The sequence below is a fragment of the Anas acuta genome, chromosome 7 (assembly GCF_963932015.1).
Source record: "Anas acuta chromosome 7, bAnaAcu1.1, whole genome shotgun sequence".
Lineage (NCBI taxonomy): Eukaryota > Metazoa > Chordata > Aves > Anseriformes > Anatidae > Anas > Anas acuta.
Window position 1 is genome coordinate 13,531,837 of NC_088985.1, and position 20,258 is coordinate 13,552,094.

General features: G+C 43.1%; 1 protein-coding gene across 12 annotated transcripts in view; it reads right to left on the bottom strand.

Annotated features, from left to right (window-relative positions):
* The window catches only part of ZMIZ1 (zinc finger MIZ-type containing 1), a 344,474-nt gene that overhangs the window by 260,310 nt on the left and 63,906 nt on the right, over positions 1-20,258 (bottom strand). For 4 of the 12 annotated variants that reach the window (XM_068689464.1, XM_068689465.1, XM_068689462.1 and 1 more), the window contains exon 3: positions 17,522-17,589. The exons of the other annotated variants lie outside the window; for them this stretch is intronic. The gene's annotated coding sequence lies outside the window, so the exon portion shown is untranslated. The remainder of the gene's footprint in view (positions 1-17,521; positions 17,590-20,258) is intronic. 12 annotated transcript variants of the gene reach the window in all.

The window sequence follows — 20,258 nt, forward strand, 5'->3', positions numbered from 1 at the left end:
CATGTCCATTGTGCTATGCACTGTGCAAATACACCAGCATGAAACTGCCTTTATTTCTACAGGCTTGTAATTATTTCAAAAAGCTTATAATTATATAACAAATAGAGAAGGACAAATGATCCATAACTTTTTTTTTTTTTAGATCTACTTAAAAAAAAATACAGACACCCAGAGTACACTAACATGGGGATTCTGGTGAAGTTGTTACAAACTTGGTCTTCGAACAGCAAACACTGTCAGGCAGTTTGGAACTGGAGACGGCCATGGCCATAAGATGACAGCACTTATGTTTGGAAGAAAAATGTAGAAGGAGGTGGCCTCTGTACCACCATACCTTGTAGTCCTAAAGCTGTACCAGTTCACAATGAACAGCTCGGCTGCCCCTGCAGAGATACCCTAAAAAAACAAAACTGAACACTATCTCCTCACACATCGAGTGCTCAAGAGAATCCTGTTGTGAAGTGTCTGCCTCTGAAGCAGCCAGAGAACACACACACAGCACGTGGCACTTGAAGTGATTCCACATGAAACTGAGTACGAAGGGAGAAGAAATATCAAATTCCTTTCTGAAGCAAATGAACACAAGGGCACGATGGGCTTGGTCATACAACCGTCACCTCATTTGAGGTGGCCTTATCCAAGGCAACCACTTCTCAAGGAGCACAATGGAAATGCAGTTCCCAGTGCCTCTGTAAATTGTCTTGCTGCTCAAGATGGCAAGCCCCAAGGACTAACAGAACCCAGCATACACCGAGCTCAATCCTGGCACAAGTGCTGCCAAACACCCCAGCTTTCCATCCTTCCTATACTGGGAGAAAAGAAGAGGTGATCTAGGAAGTCTTCTGCCACAGACACCTACCTGCTCCCTTGACAATCTGAAACAACTGCTACCCCTCCACACCTGAGGTGGCCACACTGCAGGAAAGCAGAGACCTGGGCACATTAGGAAATCCTGGACTTCTGAGGAGATTGTTACTTAGCTTAGACATTATTAAATGTTTTTTGATTCTCGTAAACCCATCCTGCCTGAAACGAGGACAGAAATCACTAGTCCTGTGCCCTTATTGAGCCCGAGCACCACGGCTTTCCTCTCATGTGGTTCAGCTCAAAATACGAGGCATCTCCAGCAGTGTGCCTGGTGCTCACAGCACTGACTGAATCCAGAGGACCTGAGAGGAGATGCCCGGGCCCTGCATTCCCCTTCACCTGGCCCCTGCCTTACACAACCACTGATGTCCCTTAGGGCAGCGCTGCGTGCAGTCAGAGCTCTCCACGTGTGCACAAGCAGCAAGGTCAGGGCCAGTGCCCACATACACCCAGCTGTCTTTACTAGCATGTCGTCTGAAGGCGAAGGCAAGTTTTCCAAAAGCATAGACAGTAGCAGAAATCGAAGTCAAACCTGGTGATGCTCTTGACGCCGGCCCTGAAAGGCAAGGGGTGCCCTGCAGCACGGCCAGGCTTGGCGCGGAGCCCGCGGGGTGCACGCTTCCCTCTGCCCCCAGGCCCAGCAGCCGCAGGCAGGTGTGACAGCAGGGCACAGGACAAGTGCAAATCAAACACTTCTGCAATTTCCTCACGGGAAGAGGAAGGCGGCTTCACCTTTTGGCCTCACGGCACTTAGAAATACACTACCTGTTTGTTTTGAGTCACTTGATGGACACTATTGCTAAAAGACGTAGGCTGAAAACAAATAGATCCTGCATACCAAATCGCTCACACGCCAGACAAAAATAGATTTTTATAGAAAACATAAATATGGGTTAGAAATAGTGAGAGAAAACAAAAACTGTTCCTTCAGAAGACACAGATCTATCTCCATCTTTCTCTGCAGATAATCTGTATTTCCATTTAATGATGCGTTGCACAGCTAAGATTTTTTTTCATAAACTGAGAAGTTTAAGTCACTTGCCAGCTTTTATTTAAGAAAAACAAAAAGTAATCTGTCATCTCCCAAGCTGCTAGCCACCATAACAGGGAGAGGCCAGTATTCTTAGCTGCGCAGGCAAAGCTTCTGCTGTCTCTCCCCAGCCCAGAGTCATCTCACCCACCTGCCACCTCCGCAGCTGGACTCTGACCTGCCATTAACTTCTCCGCTCATCATGAATTGCTCCGAGACTCTTGTTGTTTTACTGACACTGGGCGTGCTTCTACACACGTGAACAGACACAGCTACATGCACGCTGCATGGATTTTAGACAACACTCACAAATAAAAATATGCTAGTGACGTGGCAGAAACCATTTACAAATGCTCTCCTCCCACTTTCAACAAGCGTGCTGGAAATAACATCAACTCAGCAGTCTTTGGGAAGTGAGAGTATGAGTTACTACGTGGTACCTAACCCAAAATGTCTTCTACATATCTAGTAATTGTAGTTAATTATATATACAAAGGTCACTATTAAAATCCTTACAGTTTTATATTTCAACAGATTAATAGCTCAACAGTAATTCTTGCATTTAATGTAAGGAATAATATCCCAACATTACTTACCTGCAAACATCAACACTGCACAGATTTTAACAGGGTGCACTGGCAGCCATACATACTTCGTCAATTTTTACATCATGTTATATGTATTCAGGGGGGGGAAAAAAATAACAATTCCAAAACTCACAATCCCTTTTTGTACTCTACGTAAAAATAAACAAGATCTAGTTGTAAGGCTGAGTAACTTCTAGCTATATAAGAGGAAGCAGGAGCCATAGCAGAGGCTGCAAACCAGCCTTGTAGCTAGCCAGAGCAGCAACACAACAGGACAGTTCACAAAACCTAAGACTGAGCCAAAAACACTTGTTTAGGAATTACTGCACGATTATAATACCATAACAGTGCATCACCATGACCTAGTAAGAGGACCTAAAGTTTTCGTATGGCTGCGACAGAGTAAGGGGTTATTTATCCTATAAGGATCCTGGCTCCCCCAGCTCTAATCTGCAGGCCAGACTTACAAACCAGAACTGACAGAAATGCCACAAGAGATGAAGCAGATGGGGTGACTACTACGGGAGAGACCACAACAGGGTTGCTTGCTTATTAAAGGGACAAATATGTTGGCATCATTGCCTAGACTTAGAAAAGTCTGTTCTGTCAAGAGGCAAAGCTTAAGGGAACACTTGGAGAACCAAGGATGCTTTTAAAGCAAGAAATGGAAAAACCTATTGTCTCCCAACATCAAGCAGGGGCGTTTGCAGTTTTGACACACAGAGTTTACAAAGTTATATCCAGATCCATCAACTCCTGTGTTTTCACTGACATGCAGAAAAAATATGTCCCTGCCCGCCCTTTGGGCCTAGCACTTAATATTTTAAGGACCTGGAAATGCATCCCACATTCACAAAACCACGTAGCATTGACCTTCTGAAAGAGGAGAAAGTCCCCTAGCTGGTACACAAGCAGCAAGCTGAAACAGCACCTTCCAGCACGATGCTGCCATGTTAGCCTTTGTTGTTACAGGGCAGACATGGAATTAAATGTAAAAATAAAGAGGATACACCAAGCCACTCTGACTGCGTGCAGCGTGTGGAAAAGCTCTAACGCTCCTCTGCAGGCTCAACAGAGATAATGAAGCTGACTCCCCTCGTCTCCCTGAGTTTAGAGGAGACGCATCAAGACAGAGTGGAAACGATGGGAAGAACGTCTTCAAAATGCCGACGCTTTGAAAAAATCCAGCACTATAAAAAAGCTAAGTATAACTATTACTTGAACTGCCAGGGCTGGTTTAGCTTTCACCCAGGACTGTAAAACCTCCTGTTTTCATTTTTTCCAGTTGCACAAGAACCACATGGGAAGAAGACACATCCTGTGACCAAGCTGCCTGGTGGGATGGAGGGCACAGAAAGCGGATGAGGGCTGGGGGCGAGGGGAAGCAGACTCAGGCAAGGAGCTTGGCTGTCCTTGGCCAGATGGGTTTACCACGCTGAGTTTGGGCCTGGACGGCACAGCTGCAGGTTATAAACGAGTGGTACCCCCTCGGGGCAGCCAAATTCCAGGCACTTGGAGCAGCCGGCGCCCCCAGCTCCCCGGTGGGTGCCTGGACAGGGACTCGGCAGCGGGGACGAGCATTACTTTATGGGAGCATGGTAAATCAATTTCGCTCTTTATTTCCACTGCTGAATATTATTACGCTCCCTCCATGGCTTTTACAAATGTTTGCCTTGTCTCATAATGTATTTGCCAGAAATCAATGGTCTCTTATCCCTGCTAACTAGTAGCCCATGTCAGCACCCTCGCAGCTTGCAGATCGACTAGCGCTGCCCGCCGCATCCAGCAGGAACTGGTTTCTTACTTGTCTCACTGCATGCAAATCCTCGGCCAGGAAAGCAGAGATAAATACACCTATTTCAAGGTAGCTGCCAACAACCTGTAAATCAAAGACTCTGCCTTGAAATATGCTTTTCCATTGAGCAAGTGTGGAGGGACCATTACAGGCCCTCATTAAAGATACAGCTCATACCAGGAATACGAGCAGTTGGAGCTGCCTCCTCAGGATGTATGAGGGACGGTTTGCTCTTATGGGAATTGGAAGGAAGGGAAAGATGCTCTTACACAATTCAAATGGCAGCAGCAAAAATTACTACGTAAATACAAGTAATATATAGAGGGCCAGTTGTAAAAGCTGCTGCACATGACATCTATGTAGCCGCTTTAAATATGATGCATTTTTACTTTACGTGAGCAGAATGAAAGCAGAAGAGACACCATGACTGTAATGAAGACATGGAAGGAAAAAAAAAAAGAAGACATGGTACTCTGTATCTGTCTCATATCTTTCTCCACAAACTCACTTTCTTCCTCTATCAGCACTTTGCTGAATCATCCGAATTCCATACCGCAACCTTTGCTCCAAAACTCAAGCCAAGCTCCCTAGAAATTCCTGTTATGAATTCTTAAAAAGTTTGCAATTATTTCCCTTGTGCTACAGAACTTCCAACAACAGAACTAACCTTTTCGGAAGCATCTCTATACCCTCTTACCCTCCATGCTCTTTACAATTTCTTGTTGCTCGGATTAAAGTATTTAACAGCCATCTTTTCACCTTCTCTGGTTTCCATTTCCATTTTCCATTCATCCTCCCAGGACACCATAGAAAATCTGGATCTCCCAATGGGCAGAACCAAAACTGGTCTCCAGACCCATCCCAAACCCCATCCTGTCTTGACCACAAGCACGGGTGTCACATGGAGGAGCCCCACCAGTGCTGGCTTTCTGAGCTGCCAACTGCAGCCGCTGCCCTTACCAGATCGGTGACAGTGCGTCTGGTGGCGGGGCCTCAGGGCTGCCCAAAGAGCTTTGGCAGGAGGAACTCACTCATCAACCAGAAGAGAGGAAATCTGCTGTGGGAAATAGCAGTCCCTACTGGGAAGTAAGAGACTCCAGAGGGTCACTTTCACCACATGTGCAAGTAAAGCCCCTTTTCCTTCCCATAAACGCAGGCTGTATTTTGGCCTAAGCTCCTGAGACTACACCAAGAGGTACTACCAAAACTGAACCAGTCAAGAAGTCCGCAGGAGCGGAGCTCCATGCTCCTCAGCAGCAGCAAACACACAAGCCAAGCGTGGATTTGACACACGGCTTCACACAGAAGTGCAGCCACACGACTTTCACCAGAGACCAGCCCCAGCCCGGCCGCAGCACCGAGGGACGCCTGCCGTAAGCATGGTGTGGACATCACCGTGCCCAGCGCCCACGGCTGTGCTCGCCCACAAGTCACCTCCTGCAACATCAACAGGAGACGGGCACCCCGTGCACAGGGGGTCCTCTGCAACCACTGCGCTGCTCCAGGCCAGCCGTAAGGGAAAGGAAACATCCACTTGCAGCTCCTGTGAGCAGCCTCCCTGCCATCACCCTCTGCACTGCAGGCTCATTCTCTTCTGCAGTGGAAACTGGCATTTCCCACTGGTAGGACCAATAAATGTTGGGCTTGCAATGCCTGGCTGGTGCAAGGCAAGTAACAGGCTCACTGACAGGCAGCCCGGGCTTGCCAGCACAATCCGGCAGCCCAGGAGCTGCGCCGAGCGGTGCTGGACCCGCCAGCCCGGGCTCAGATTATAGCTCTGCAAAGCCATAAAACTGCTTCTGCGGGGGAGAGCCATCATTCAAACGGCGGCCTGAGATAAACCACAATCTGATGACTGTCACAGTCCCTTTGACACCGACACTTACCATCTCCCCGTGTTTACAGACTAATCAGTTTAGCCTTCCCAACTGGCTGCATGCGCGGCAGCTGCTCATAATGGCTCGCATTTTCTTAAAGCCTCCCAGAGCAGACACCCAGGGCTCTCTGATTTCCTTTTCTCCTCCAGCCCAGATTGCCAGAAGGAGAGAAAAGATATTTGTTTTCACGATTCCTGAATCATGGAGAATCCCTACTCAATTCTAGCAAACGCTCCGGATTTGGTGTTTTTAAAGAACGGCTTTCCATTACTGCAGTAAAAATGCTGCTATGGAATTGTTTCTATTTCATTTTAAAACGAGTATTTTAAAAATATTTATATTATTGAATTTTACAAAGGTTTTGTCAGGCACTGAAGTTGATATACTTGCAATATACACAGTCTTGTTTTATTTCTAACTTTGTTTTATAAATAAATTACATAAATAGGCTTCTTTGATTGCTCAGAGCATCCAGCATTAAGTACTGGGGCATAGCTTTAGGCATAATTGTACTACCGAATTCATCAGCTGCCTAATCATCATTCATTTTGCATCTATTTCTGCTAATTAAAAAGAGAAAAACTCCTAACAACTTTTACATAAATACCGCATTTGTTCTCTGCAAAGACGCAGGGCTAATTTACCAGTGATTAACCGATTACCTCGTTCCCCAGCTGTCTCTCCGCAGAGGGAAGGAGCAGACCGGCGGGCAGGGGCACCACGCAGGGCAATACCCCCCGACCAGCCCCTCTGCCACGGGCTGGCCATCGCTGCCAGCAGCATCTCTCCTCTGCCACTGCCCCACACCAGCTGGGAGGTGAGGCAGAGCACCCCAGCAAGGGGAGGGAGGCTTTCCCTTCCTCCTAACTCACGCTGTGTTTATCTATCACCACCAAATTCATTGCAAAGCTGTTGGTAACCCTGTCCTTTTTCCAGAGGTACATGTGGCATGAGCAACCGTAACGCAACACTGAACACGGGTGACACCGCTACTGTTAGCTGTGCAGGTAAGCATTGTTTAGCTCTCCATAAATTTTTTATTAGAGCATTAAACTGGAGACATTTCCACCTCTAAGCCCTCTGCAGGGGATGGCAGGATAGGCAAATTCCTTGGTTCCACTGTCAGGGAGAGGCATTTGAGATCATTACAGCACCTTGAAATTTTGTCACCACATATTTCAGAAGCAGTAAAGTAAGAAAACAGCATAGTTATATTCACTTTTGACTTAGTGTGAGGAATCACTTTTAATTGTTCCTTTCTGACCAAATGTAGTAACACCCTTCAGTGGGAGAGGGGGTAGAATAAAGAATGTGTTTCAGCTATTCAGAGCCACGAAGTCACCTGCTTTTTTAATAAACTGGACAGAAAGAGCTAACGGGATATTTGGTGAGGTGCAAGAGACATTCATTTCACTGTCAGCCTCATTTCCAAACCGCAATCACTACAAAGAATATGTTGTAGCATGTACACCAAAGCCCTGTTTGTCTGGTTTTTGAAAACCTTTTTATTTCCCCTGTTCCATTGCTCTTTCTTTTGAGAAGCTCCAGCGTAAGGATCTAGACGTGACCTATCTGAAGGATCGATTCAGCTTTCAAGTCCATTCCTCATCATCGTTCCCACAACAGTGACGCTGCCACAGGGTGGGAAATGCTCCAAAACCCTTCTCTTGCTATTCGACTGGTAGCGGCTCCCGTCCCATGAGCAGCACATGAGCTGATCCCACCACTCGACCCGGAGAGCACCTCCTGTGACAAACCATGCAAGCGCCATGCCCGAGGCATGGTTACATGGCTGTCACTCCAGACGTTTGCTGCACGGCAGGGGACCGAACTGGGTTATGCTCATACGATACTCACAGCGTGCTTCACAAACACAAGTAATCCTCTACTACTTTTGAAGAGGTCCCAGGGTCTGCCCTGGTTGAAATTTTCATTACAACGGGCAAAAATTACTGCTTTAGAAATACAGCACAGACAAAGCACATTATTTACCTTAGCAGACTACTTCATAAAGGGATAACAGGGCTGAGAGGATGACATTATTTGAGGAGTGAGTAAAAAAGAGCTATTTAAAATAAGAAGACAGTTCTACAAAGACAATATGTATAGACAATACTAACTTCGTGCACAAGAAAAGGTGCAGCTCAGCACAACTCTCTTAGTTGGATGCGCACAACGATGCACAGAAGTTCAGCATAAGCAGGAATGCTTCCTTAGTGGACTAAGGAGAAAACGCCATCCACAACAGCAGTTCATCATTCCACACTTAATGCAGTTGCCGAAAGCAGTCCCACCCCGACAGGGAATAAAATCCACTGATGCCCTCCTGTACATCACTACTGAGAATACTGAGGAGCAGAACACTAATTCTTAATTTGACTGAAATGTGGAGTAGAGCAGCATGTTATTTATAGAAGCTTAGTCCTTGCCTCCACAACATACAGAAAGCGTTTCAATGAATCTTTAAATATGCAAAATTAACTGCAAAAATAAGATTTTGGCAGCTACCATTTAAAACGGCACCCAAATGTGTTCAAAAGACAAGATGCAGAAGAATTAAATACAGATTTTCATTATTACTTGCAAAAAGACAAGCCACAAACATTTCAGACAAGATTAATTTACAAAACACAGTATGCTTAGCTGGCTGCATATCCCAACTACTAAGGAAAGAGGATAATCTCGCCTTAAAGCTTGAATTATATATAAAACATTGGATATCAACTTTTTTTTTCCTCCAAAAACACCCCCCCACTCCCAGAGTATATAGAAAACAGGCAGTCTCACTAAGTTTATGAGTGAAGGAATAATGACTAAATTCTCATCAAGTGAGAACAAATTGCTTATAGATTTCAGATCAGTTTTTTCTCCACACAATTTATTCCACAAAAATTCAGTGCATTTTTCAAACTTTAATCTCGAGACATAAACCAACAACAGGCACTCCACTTTGTAAGCCACAGCCATGTGCTGCATCTAAAAGGTGATGCCTTATCCAATGAGCAGGATATATACATTTGCTGAAGTGGTTATAACACCTCATGCTCATTTGTGGGTTGCACAGCCACAAACGAGTGCTGGGCTGAAGCAGAGGAAGAAAGTTTTGATAAATGATCAATGGAGCTGCAATACTCATGAGTTCAATGACTTCTTTCTGAATTTTTAAGCTAAGCCAATGAATGGTCTGGATGCAGGAAGCAGGAATGTCAGACTCTAGCTCTGCCATGTATCTACATGTATTATATAAATTACAGGGTGATTTTGCACCTGTCGTATTAAAAAAAAAAAAAAAAAAAGACCAATGCAACCACTGAATATTCTTCCTAACTTTTTGATAGCAAGTACTCCAGGCAAAGTAGTAAGTACTCCAGGCAAAGACAGCCTGCTCCTGGGTACTAAAACAGCTCCTCGAAAGGCACAGACTTCATTGTGAAACTTCTGGAATACACATCACAGCAGTAAACCTCAGACTGTTTACATCAAAAAAAAAAAATGCATGGAAGATTGTTTTATTGCCTTCTGAATCAGCTAAAATTTGTATTCCTAACTGGGGGCGATTTGAAGAGGTATGAAGTTATATATATATATATATATATATATATATGTATGTATAAAATTTTATCATCAAGCATCACTTCAGACCCTAATTTCAAATCACGGTATTAAATATAGTGTCAATGACATGATCCAGGAAACAGGAATTTGTGATAACAGAATACAAATTTTGAGTTTTTGCTGTTCCCCTTATCAGTAATGCTGTAATAATGGCTACTTTAAAGTATGTCAGTAAATGGAAGCATACTTACTGGCTTTAAAATTATATTTTAGAATTATAAAGTAAGATATCTGAATATACAGGTGGTTGATCAGAAGTAATAATATTCATGAACATTTTATTATGATATTCCTTAATGGAAATAATTTATATTTAATACCATTGCATAATTACAAATTGTATAACAGTATTGTTCAAAATCATAATAGAGTGAAAAGACCAATTTAAACTTCAAGAGTTTTTGCAGTAACATTTCATGTCACAGCATATTTCTTAACATCCTCATTTTATTACAATGGCCATGTTAAAACTATTTATAGAGTTCCCCCCAATGATCAGGTGAAATCGGAAAACTGTGAAAGGAGTAAAACGCACCTTGCATATTGAGGAAGTTTTCCTCTCCTTGCTACAGGAAAGTGAGGCGCACACAGCCAGTGTATCTCCCCCATCTCTGTTCCTAAGCCATCTTTTACACCTCTACCACCCAGAGGGGAATCTGGATCTTCTTTTGGATTCGTTGCATTTATTAGTAAAATCACTGCCTGACTGAAGTCAGTGGCAAAATTCCTACAGCACTTTAATGGGGCCAGAAATTTGAATCTTAATATGCATAATCTCCTAATAAACTAATTTGTTAAGTGGGGAAGTCATTCCTGGGTATGAACCTCTTCTGAAGAGCTGCTGACATCCATCCTCCTGCCCCAGCTGCCACCAAGCTCCCCACATGCAGCCGTACACGGTGCTCAAAGCGCTTCACCCGGCCTGCCTGAAACCCACAATTAGGAGTTTCCGTGGAACTTGCATAGGTTTTGACACAGCAACATTACCAACGTGCATTATCGACTCCGATTTTGTAATCCTTTGAAATGCATGCTCGGGTTGCGAAAGAGAAAGAAACACAGACACGTTTTCACGTCTCCAAGAGCTGAGCCCCACGGTCTAGTTCAGATCCTTTGCGTTTAGTGGCAGAAAGCAATTGAAGAGATGCAGGGAGTAACAAGGATTAAGATCTGTGCTCTTCAGTTAAACAGACTGAGAACCTGCAAGGGGTTTTGCAGCACTTAGTTCCAGCCTATGAAAGGCGCAGGCATCGATATCGCATCTGCCTGTTCTCCTTCCCTAGCCAGGCCCCATGTTCTGGCCTCTCTATTTCTCAGACAATTCACTTCCAAACGTACCCTGGTGCACTCACAATCCCACAGACCTTTCTTTTACCCATACCTCAAGTACTTTCTCCACCCAAAGGAGAACTGAAAAGACTCAGGGTTGCTGCCCCTACCTGGCCTATCCTACACCTCTCCTCCAAGCCCCAGTCTGCATTAGCGTATCAGCTAAGGTGGTTATATGTCCCCCTGTGCAACAGCACTCGATTCTGAGTTATAGAAACAGATTGACAAAAAAGCAGACAATATTTTTCCCACCATTAATACGTTCTCTAGCAGTTATGTTATCCTCTCAACTCCTTCCCTATAGAGCACCAGGCTCAGAACAGCTAAGGCTTTTGTGTCCCCGATATCTTCCCAGCCCACAGCTCCCAACTCCGTCAAATCCTGCCTATTTCCGTTGCAGAAACAGCTGACACTTCAGCTGTTAGCTTTTTCCTCCCCTTTTCTTCCCCCTCCAAAAAGCAGTCTAACCAAACCAGCCAGAGTCTTGCTCTTTACATGTCCTAAAAATCAATGCACAAATGTCTTTTCTGGGTACTCAGACTGGTAAAGTGGGATTGCATAAAATTCTCCTGCCAGATCCTCTGGTTAACTTCCCCAGGATTCCTGTTCCTCCGGCTATGCTGAAGCTCAGAAAACCCTGCATAGGCAATACAGGCAGGAGACGAGAAAAAAATACCACCAAAATCAGTCCAAAGTTCACATTTTCTGTAAACTTTTTATGTTCCTGCATTTGAACGTCAAGATGATGAACAAAATCAGAAAAACATTTTCTGGTAAGAATACAGGCCCTTGCGTTTCATCTCAGTAGAAAGGCAGATCTTTCAAAAGCAAGTAATTGAAGTAATAAAATCTGGTGTTTTAATAGGCAGGCCTGTGATTTTAAAAATTCTGTGGTATCCTAACAAATATGTAGTTGAGACCAACTACCATTTTTAACAGTCCTTTGTTAATCTTCCTGTGCTTCCACAACCAGACCTTTTCCCTGTACAACATAAAATATCGCACAACTTACTGCCAAATGAGAGGCTTCCTCTACCTAGAGCTCCCAGTACAGGTCAGAAAATGCAGTGCATAAAAAAAGAACAGAGCATGTGAGGCAATAGTTTGACACATGCAGACGATCGATAGCAGATGAAGCGAAGGCCAGAAGGCGCGGGGCAGCCCCGCTGCTGCTGCGGGGACTCCGCGCTGGCTGAACAACAGCAGGACCGAGGGCAACGGCAGGCAAGGTGGGAAGTTTTCCAGAACCAGATTTACAATCCAGCTATTTAAATACACCTTGCATAAGAGTAGATGAAAAGGGGTCAGTACGGGGGCAATACTCGGCCAGAAATCAGGATGTAAAAATAAAGCAGATCTCTTGCATGCGAACTGCAGCTAACGCACCGCCATGGAGAGACCCACACTTCTCCAGTGCAAAGTTTTTGTCCTTTCTAGAAACAAATAGTTCATTTCCTCACTCTCTGACCCTGGAAAGAGTTATAAAAATCTGTAGCAAGGAAAAAAAAGAGAGAGGGAGAAGAGACGGCAGCCTCGTGCCCCGGCTACTCCGGCTGGCATCGGGTCAGGGCTGCGCGCACAGCCCTGCTGCCGGTGGGGCCCTGCTGACCCCAGCAAGGCGCTGCTCTGCACCACGGCCACTGCTGCCCTTGCTCTGTTTTCTCCAGAGCTCATGGTGGGTACCACAGAATTTGTAGGCAGCTTCTCCCTAGAGGCCAGGCTGAATGCAGAAGGCTTCGGGAGCAGGAGGCAGCAAGAAAGGTGAGCAGCAGCCACGGCTTCTCCCAGCAGCCACAAAACGACTCTCTCCAGAGTCTCTCTCAGTACTATTCATCAACTAGGTGTTTTTTTGGTTTTGTTTTTTTTTTCCTTCTTCCACAGGACTGTGAAAAATCAATCAGATTTGTGCTGCAAACTGATCATTATGACAGGGAAAACTCTGCATTGAAATTGATTTGTTTAAGTATAACTACGCCACTTACACTCCCCCACAACTTTGTGGGGTAGACCCTCGGGATCTCAGACCAAAAAAAAGGACAAGTGCTAACCTCCTTGCTATGTTAGCTAAATGCCTTTTTTTTTTTTTTTAATTGGTTTCAGACTAGCTAAAATGAAGGCAAGGCAACTGAGACAAAGTGCAAACTGGTTCAGAAAATGAATGAAACCAGATTAATGCATTTTATAAATTACGCGCAGCAGCAAAGATTAAAGATTCTGATCTGTCCCCTGTGTTTTGTCCTCATTTCACCTTCTCACAAGTGCAGTACTTGACTAGCAATATTTCCATAAAATCTCAAACACTAACTATGGAAAGAGTCTAACATGAATATGGAAAAGAGAACTATAATGAGGCAGGGAAGGAAAAAAAAAAAAAAAAAAAAGCTGGCTTTCATTTTTAACTTGCAACTATTAGTTAAGGAGCTCCACCCAGAAGAAATCCATCCCCAAGTGCCCTGGTGGGTTCAGCAGACACGCCAGACAATAGACAGAGCACTGCAGCAGGAGTCAAGAGAGCTGCTTTCTGTCCTTGATACTTCTGTTTTCTGCGTGACTTGGGACAAATCATGTCCCCTGTGAGTGCCTTGTCTCCTTCCACAGCTGTCGACTCATACTATGAAGTTTTAGGGCATGGATTGCCTACTGCTTTGTACAAGCAGAGCGATTACCATAGAGGGGATCCACCCTCAAGTACAGATTAAGCACTGCTGCAACACAGCTAGTAATGAATGAACTACCAGGGGGTCTTGTCATCTGCCTTGTCATCTACAGCACTGGAGGTGTTACATATCCTTCACACAACAAATTACCCAGGTCCCGGCTCTGTGAGGAAAACAGCACATAGGTACCACAACTCCACGGCTTTTAGTACCCTTATTTATAAAGGCATCACACAGCAGACAGCAACTCAGACACGTATGTTCCCATACATCCAAGCTCTGCATGCGATGAACACGAACAGCGTCCATCTTCCTGTTCGACTCAAAGGGACAAACAGCACAAATCCAGACACATGCACGAGCAGAGCTACAAAAACCCTCAAAGCATCACATTACTACAGAATAATACACTGTATTACACTTGAATCATGAGTTATTAGTTATATAATGAAGTTTAAAAAACAAAGCAGTTCTACTATGCTCAATGGTCTTATCAGACAAGTCCTGCTTCCTTTACCACTCAGTAAGGAAATTCAGAGCACGTTTCAGTAACAGGGTGACCACACACAACACAATGGTTTGCTTTGCTCCCGATCTGTTTAGCTATCCTTCATTCGGGGTCAATTTGTAGCCATCCTTAGAGAAAAGCACATAATAAAACCAGGACAGTTGATTTTGTCACATGGCATGTCTTTACTATCATTTTTTTCTATTACCGTACTAGTAGAGCTCGAAGATCACGCCCACCACTCCTCAAACATCAGAAACATATTGTGCAAATGTCATCAACTGAAGAAGAGAGTTCAATTTCCCCAAGAGATATTTCCCCAAGAGAAAATGATAGACTTCATAACAAGTTTGCAATGCAAATAAGCAAGTTAAAAGCCTTAATGGTATGACTCAACACCATTTTAAGTGGGCAAAAGTGTTCTTTTATGTCTCATTGCTAATTTCTTTTTAAACATTACTTATACTTTAGCGAGACGATTTCTGTATTTGCAAGCAGGCATCAGTGGCCTCTTCAAATAATCATGCTGCAGTACATTTCTTCATGAAATGGAAGAATTAATCCTCTCTGAAGGCCCTTCACTGGTACAACAGTATGTCCATAGCCTTATCCATGAAGACACAAAACAGCACATTTCTTTGGTCAAGAAATCCAGAAACAAAAGAAGTTACAGATGTACAAGACAGCATTTAGTTTCTGTCTTAAATATTATGTTACTTTATATGACTGGATTAGTGGACTTCTGCGCAGGACGACTTCCTTCTCATGGGGAGTTGTTGAATATACTTAGGGAAGAGAAGTTGCAAATACTGTGTCTGCAGCAGGTAAGAGGCACAGCAAGCAGCTTGGTGCCTACAGATCAAGAAGAGTCTATAATGAGGAACAGAGTACAAGCACAGCTGAGCCTCCGAGGAAATGGAAGGAGTTTCTGAGGGACCAGGCAGGACTGCACAAAGTTTTATGCAACTCAGAGATTCACCAAGCTGCTTAAAATCTACTCTTGGATTAAGACCCACCTACAAAAATACAGCAGAAAACAGCAAGTTGTTCGTATACTTATTTCCATCCGTCTTATCTAGCTGCATTTATTCTGATGAAAATTTAATTGATCTAGTACTTAAAATCTCAGTTTCAGAATAACATGTTTCAGAGCTGTTTGGGAGCATTCACTAATAGAAAAGGGTCTAATCACACCCAACTCAAAACTTTGGGTAGTTCTGTGTCCTGTCAGTTTGTTAGAAGAAAAATACAGAGATCTAGTGTGGTCCTAGAATCAAATTCCAAAATACACAGGAGCTGACAAATTTCTTGAATTATGTACTTTCCACACATGTATGTAACATACATGTACAAGTCCAAATCCATTTTAAGTCCAAAATTTTAACTCAATTAGATGTTTAGAATCATGCCATTGTCTTTCCCCCCCCCCCCCCCCCCCAGAAGTCAAGCTGTTGTCAGACTAGATTTTGCAGAATTAAGGAAATGGAAAACCCTGAGCAGGACATCTGACCAAGAGAGGAGGTGGGTGACCAACCCCATGCGATCCCACAGTTAAAACCAACATTTCACTGTGGCAATTCCCAGATGAGCAAACTCCAAAGGCTCAGGATGAAGACAAACATATCTCACTTGCTGTTCTATATCCTATACTGAAAAAAAAAAAAAATAGAGAGTAAGCTGCCCCGGTTTATGAGATGTACATGGGTCCCCACAGGTGAGTGAGTTTACTCTGCACAAGGGCTGATGCAGCAATATGAAATGCTGACAAAGGAGAGGTGAGTTCTCCTCCCGTAGACCACAGGTGTATTGCTATGTTACTGTGACATGCCCATGTTATTCCCAGGACAATAGTAAATTTTTTCAAAGGGTTGTGCTATGTGAACATACCAGAGGAGGGTAGTATTTGCTTGGGCATCTCTGCATGGCACTCCATTGTGTTGCTTAGGAATGCCCTAAAATAGTAGATCAACTGTTGAACAATTTCCCTAATCTGCATGTCAATGATTTACTCAAATCTGAGAATTGATTTGGTCCCAACATACATGGTACCGTTTTTAACCTTTTCCTCCAGATGCCAACCAGTTTAGAAGAATATATTAGGCAGTGAACCTTCTTCAGTTCCCCCCAGCCCCAGAACTTCTAATGGCAAGTTGATCTGTAATATACTGCAGGGCGTCAGGTCTCAAATTTTAATTTTAGGATATTTGAAGACATCTCAACACACAAACTTCTCCCAGCTGTGGGATTTTTTTTATTGCAGATACTTCCATACAAGTCTGTCACCTCTCACTGGAAGATTAGGAACAATGCACAACATTCATGCTTCTGCAGAATTCCCTTTCCCTTCCCATGAAAGGACAGTGCCACTTATTCTCCCGTTTCCTCATTAAAAGCTGTGTGGTTTTTTTTGAAATCTTGACAATCATGAAAGCAATCACAGTAAGATAAAAACTGGTTAAACTAATTCACCATGCTATTTTCCTCAAACGGGCAAGAGCCAGGCATGCTGAAATACAGCATTCTCATCACAGCAGCAAATGTTCTTCGCTTTATGCTGTTCTAGCAGCTGCGGCCCATCTATTTGTTTTATTTGGCCTTTTGAACATCTGCATAACTTGCATTCTTCAGATACTAGGTTACTTCTTTCTCTGGATGTGGGGGTGGAGAAAAGGGGGGGGGGTGGACTGAGCCCTACAGTTTACCTAGTTTTGAAATCCACCATACCTGAGTCAGACACACAGATTAATGTGCTTTAGATATTCTGTCTCCATGGGAAAAGAGAAAAAACAAAGTCAAACATTTTTTAACCATTTACTTGTTATAAGTATGTCATACGAATCTATCAGTAAGAAAAACAGCCCAGCAACCGTGCAACCCGAGCTCCAAAAACATTAATTCAGCCAGCTCCTATGGCTTATTGGAAGTTATGCCTAAGAGTGACAACGAGTGAAAGTTGGTGACAGAGGAAGCCAGGCAAGATAAAAGTTTGCAAGATAAAAATTTGCTACTGTTATTTGCCTTGGTGTATGAAGTAACACTGCACCAAATGGCACCAGCTCCTAGCTACAGTTAGCACGAAAACCAACAAAAGTGTGCTCTCCCAGAAAGCCAGTGTAGTAGAGTAGTTCAATGAAGGAAGGCTGAAATGGATAAACTACAGATTGGATCCTGAGTCCCTACAAACAACCACAAGCTTCCAGTTCATTCACCTCTGTTTATACCATTTGTCTTACAAGTTCAAATAATGGTCGCTTACCAACCCCACTGACACAGACCAGCAAAAAGACCAGGAGAAAAGCCTGACGCTGGGGCAGCGTCAACCATCTAGGAAAGAATGGCAGGCACATTGTAGAAACGAAGAAATTGAATTACAATGACAGCTGACATTTTCAAAAATCATTGAAGCGGCCATGATTAAATCATACATCAAATTAAAATGCATATAAAAATGTTGCATTTCCCACTACGATCCAATCATACTCATTTATTCAAAAATAGGCTCCTACAGTAGGCTTCAGCTTCTTTCAAGGCTGCAACCTCCTTCCTAGCTAGTCACGAAGATCAGATTACGAACTCCCTGGCCTTTTTACAGATTGCAACACTCACTAAGAATTGAAGACTACTGACCTTGGATTAAGAAATTTAACTGAGACAGGTTAGACTATCAACCTGACATGAGTGACGCTTTGTTGCTTCATTAAAACGTCAGTCTGAAGAAATATTCATGTCCACGAAAGTTTATTTTTCTAAGTACACCAGCTGACCCGATAAAAATTAAAACCTTCTACCTACAAATCTTGTCCTGCCGATTAAACATAAATCTACTCATTTTTATAAGAAGTATTGTTTAAAAGTTCTAAAGCAAAGAAACATGAAAACAATGTTTTCCCTTAAGATAAGTGATTTATTTATAATTTTTCTAGTATCACTTTAACAAACAAATACAGACCCCAGAAAACAACAACTGGATGGAAGCATTATGGCTGCTCCTGTCTCTAGCAAGTAGGTAACACTTCATCAAATGTCTTTAAGCAGGCTTTTAGGAATATGAGAGAAGTACTAGATGCTACTGAAAATCATCAATAACTGCAGTGTTCTTTTGATTTCATCCATACATACCACTAGCTTGTTTCTATCTCACAGAAAGAGGGGCTGTGTATGAAATCAGGCGTTTCAAAAACTGTTCTATGCACCTACTTCTTCCCTCCAAATAGCATGACTCCACGCACATAGAAGTTGGCTAAAGATGGAAGAATCCTTAACAAAACTCAGGGAACAAAAGGACGTAAAAAGAGACAGAACTGTGATTCCCTGTGTCAAGGACATTTTACTAGACATCTGAGGAAGTAAAATCTGAAAGAGACTGTAGACAGACCAGTCTTAGGTAACTTTCTTAAACTTTCCTGTATTCCTAACTAAAGAAGACTCTGCATTGGAGAAGTTCTTACAAGAACAGAAAAAAAAATATAGCAGAAGACAGAAGGCTATCTGAATATAGATGCAATTGTTTTGGACTGTTTAGAGAACAAACCCAAAACTTCCAAGTGGGCTGATGCCTGTACATTTAGCCACTAGCACTAACACTTTTGCACTGCTCTGCAACATATTAAAAAATAGTTTCTTCAGAAATAAGTGCAATCAACTGCAATCTAATCTAGTTGTGATGTCTTCATACAAGAAAGGTATGAAGGGGGGGGTTGATTCATTTAGTTTTATTTTCTACCTCCTTCAGCCTGTTTGATTATATGTAAAGTACTGCTGAACTAATTTAAGCAGTCCCTCACCACACCTTCAGGGAGCAAATTATCTACACTTCTGTTAAGCACCAATGTGCTACAGCCATTGGTGTTATAAATGTTGGTTTATTATCATGGCAGCAAGTCACACTAGGAACCACAATAAAATCTATTAACATTTTATTCAAGTTCATGGTCGTATTAGGTCAAGTACTTGTGAATAAACTGTAGAGGATGAAGAACTAGCTTTGAGACTGTTGTTACCAATTGGTTACATTTTAGTAGATTTATTATTCGGCACAAATTGTAGAGCTCTGACTTAATTCCATCAGGGACAAAAATATCTGTAAGATAACCAAGTCTGAGAAGAGAAAGAAGGAAAAAAAAAATAAATGTGTCTACGTATCCTCAGAGTGATCAACACCATGCTAGATGAGACCAGCACAACTGATAACAACTATCCTATGCCGCATGCATGCCTTGAGCTGCTCCATCAGAAACCATACAAAATACAGACCAATGTTACTTATATAAGCATTTGCAGTCCTCAAACACCACAACCCAACAGGAGGCAGGCATTTGTTCCAGATAAAATTCTCGTGAATAACGTTTTTCCTCAACAATGTGGTACAAACTGTGTCAGTGTTTCTTGGATACTGAATTTTAAAGACTGTCAGCTCCTCGCAGCATAACCAACCCCTTGTTTTTCTCAATGCTCGCCAGTTGGACGAAAGTATTATTTAATTTAATTATGAAATATAGCTCAGAACAGAAGTATTCCAAGCTCTGCAGCAAGATTCCATTTGTAACTCCAAGTAGTGTAAAAACAAGAGTTAATTGCCTGTACAAATATTTCAGGGTAGTGTTTACGTAATCTACAGTACATTAAGTACCAGAGTTGTGCTCTACTGATAGGTGAAAGAACAACTTTGAAAGGCAACTGCGTTGCCAATTAGCTTTCAACAAATATGTACACAAGCTGTGCTTGCAGGCTCGCGCTCAGCTTCCTCATTCTCTGCAGATTGCCCGGTTTTATAATGGTGAACTCCTTTATACTCAAACACCCAGCTAACTTCGCAGTGCTCGAACAAGAGAAGGCAGCGGGTTTTATTCAGCCGGAGCTGCAACGCACCCAAATGTCACAGCTTAGGACGGCGATCTTTGACCAAAGCCACGTTCCAGTTGCAAGTGTGTGACACAAACCCCTTCAGCCTGAGCAGGGAAAATAAAACCATGGCTGCAGTTAGTCCCAGGAGG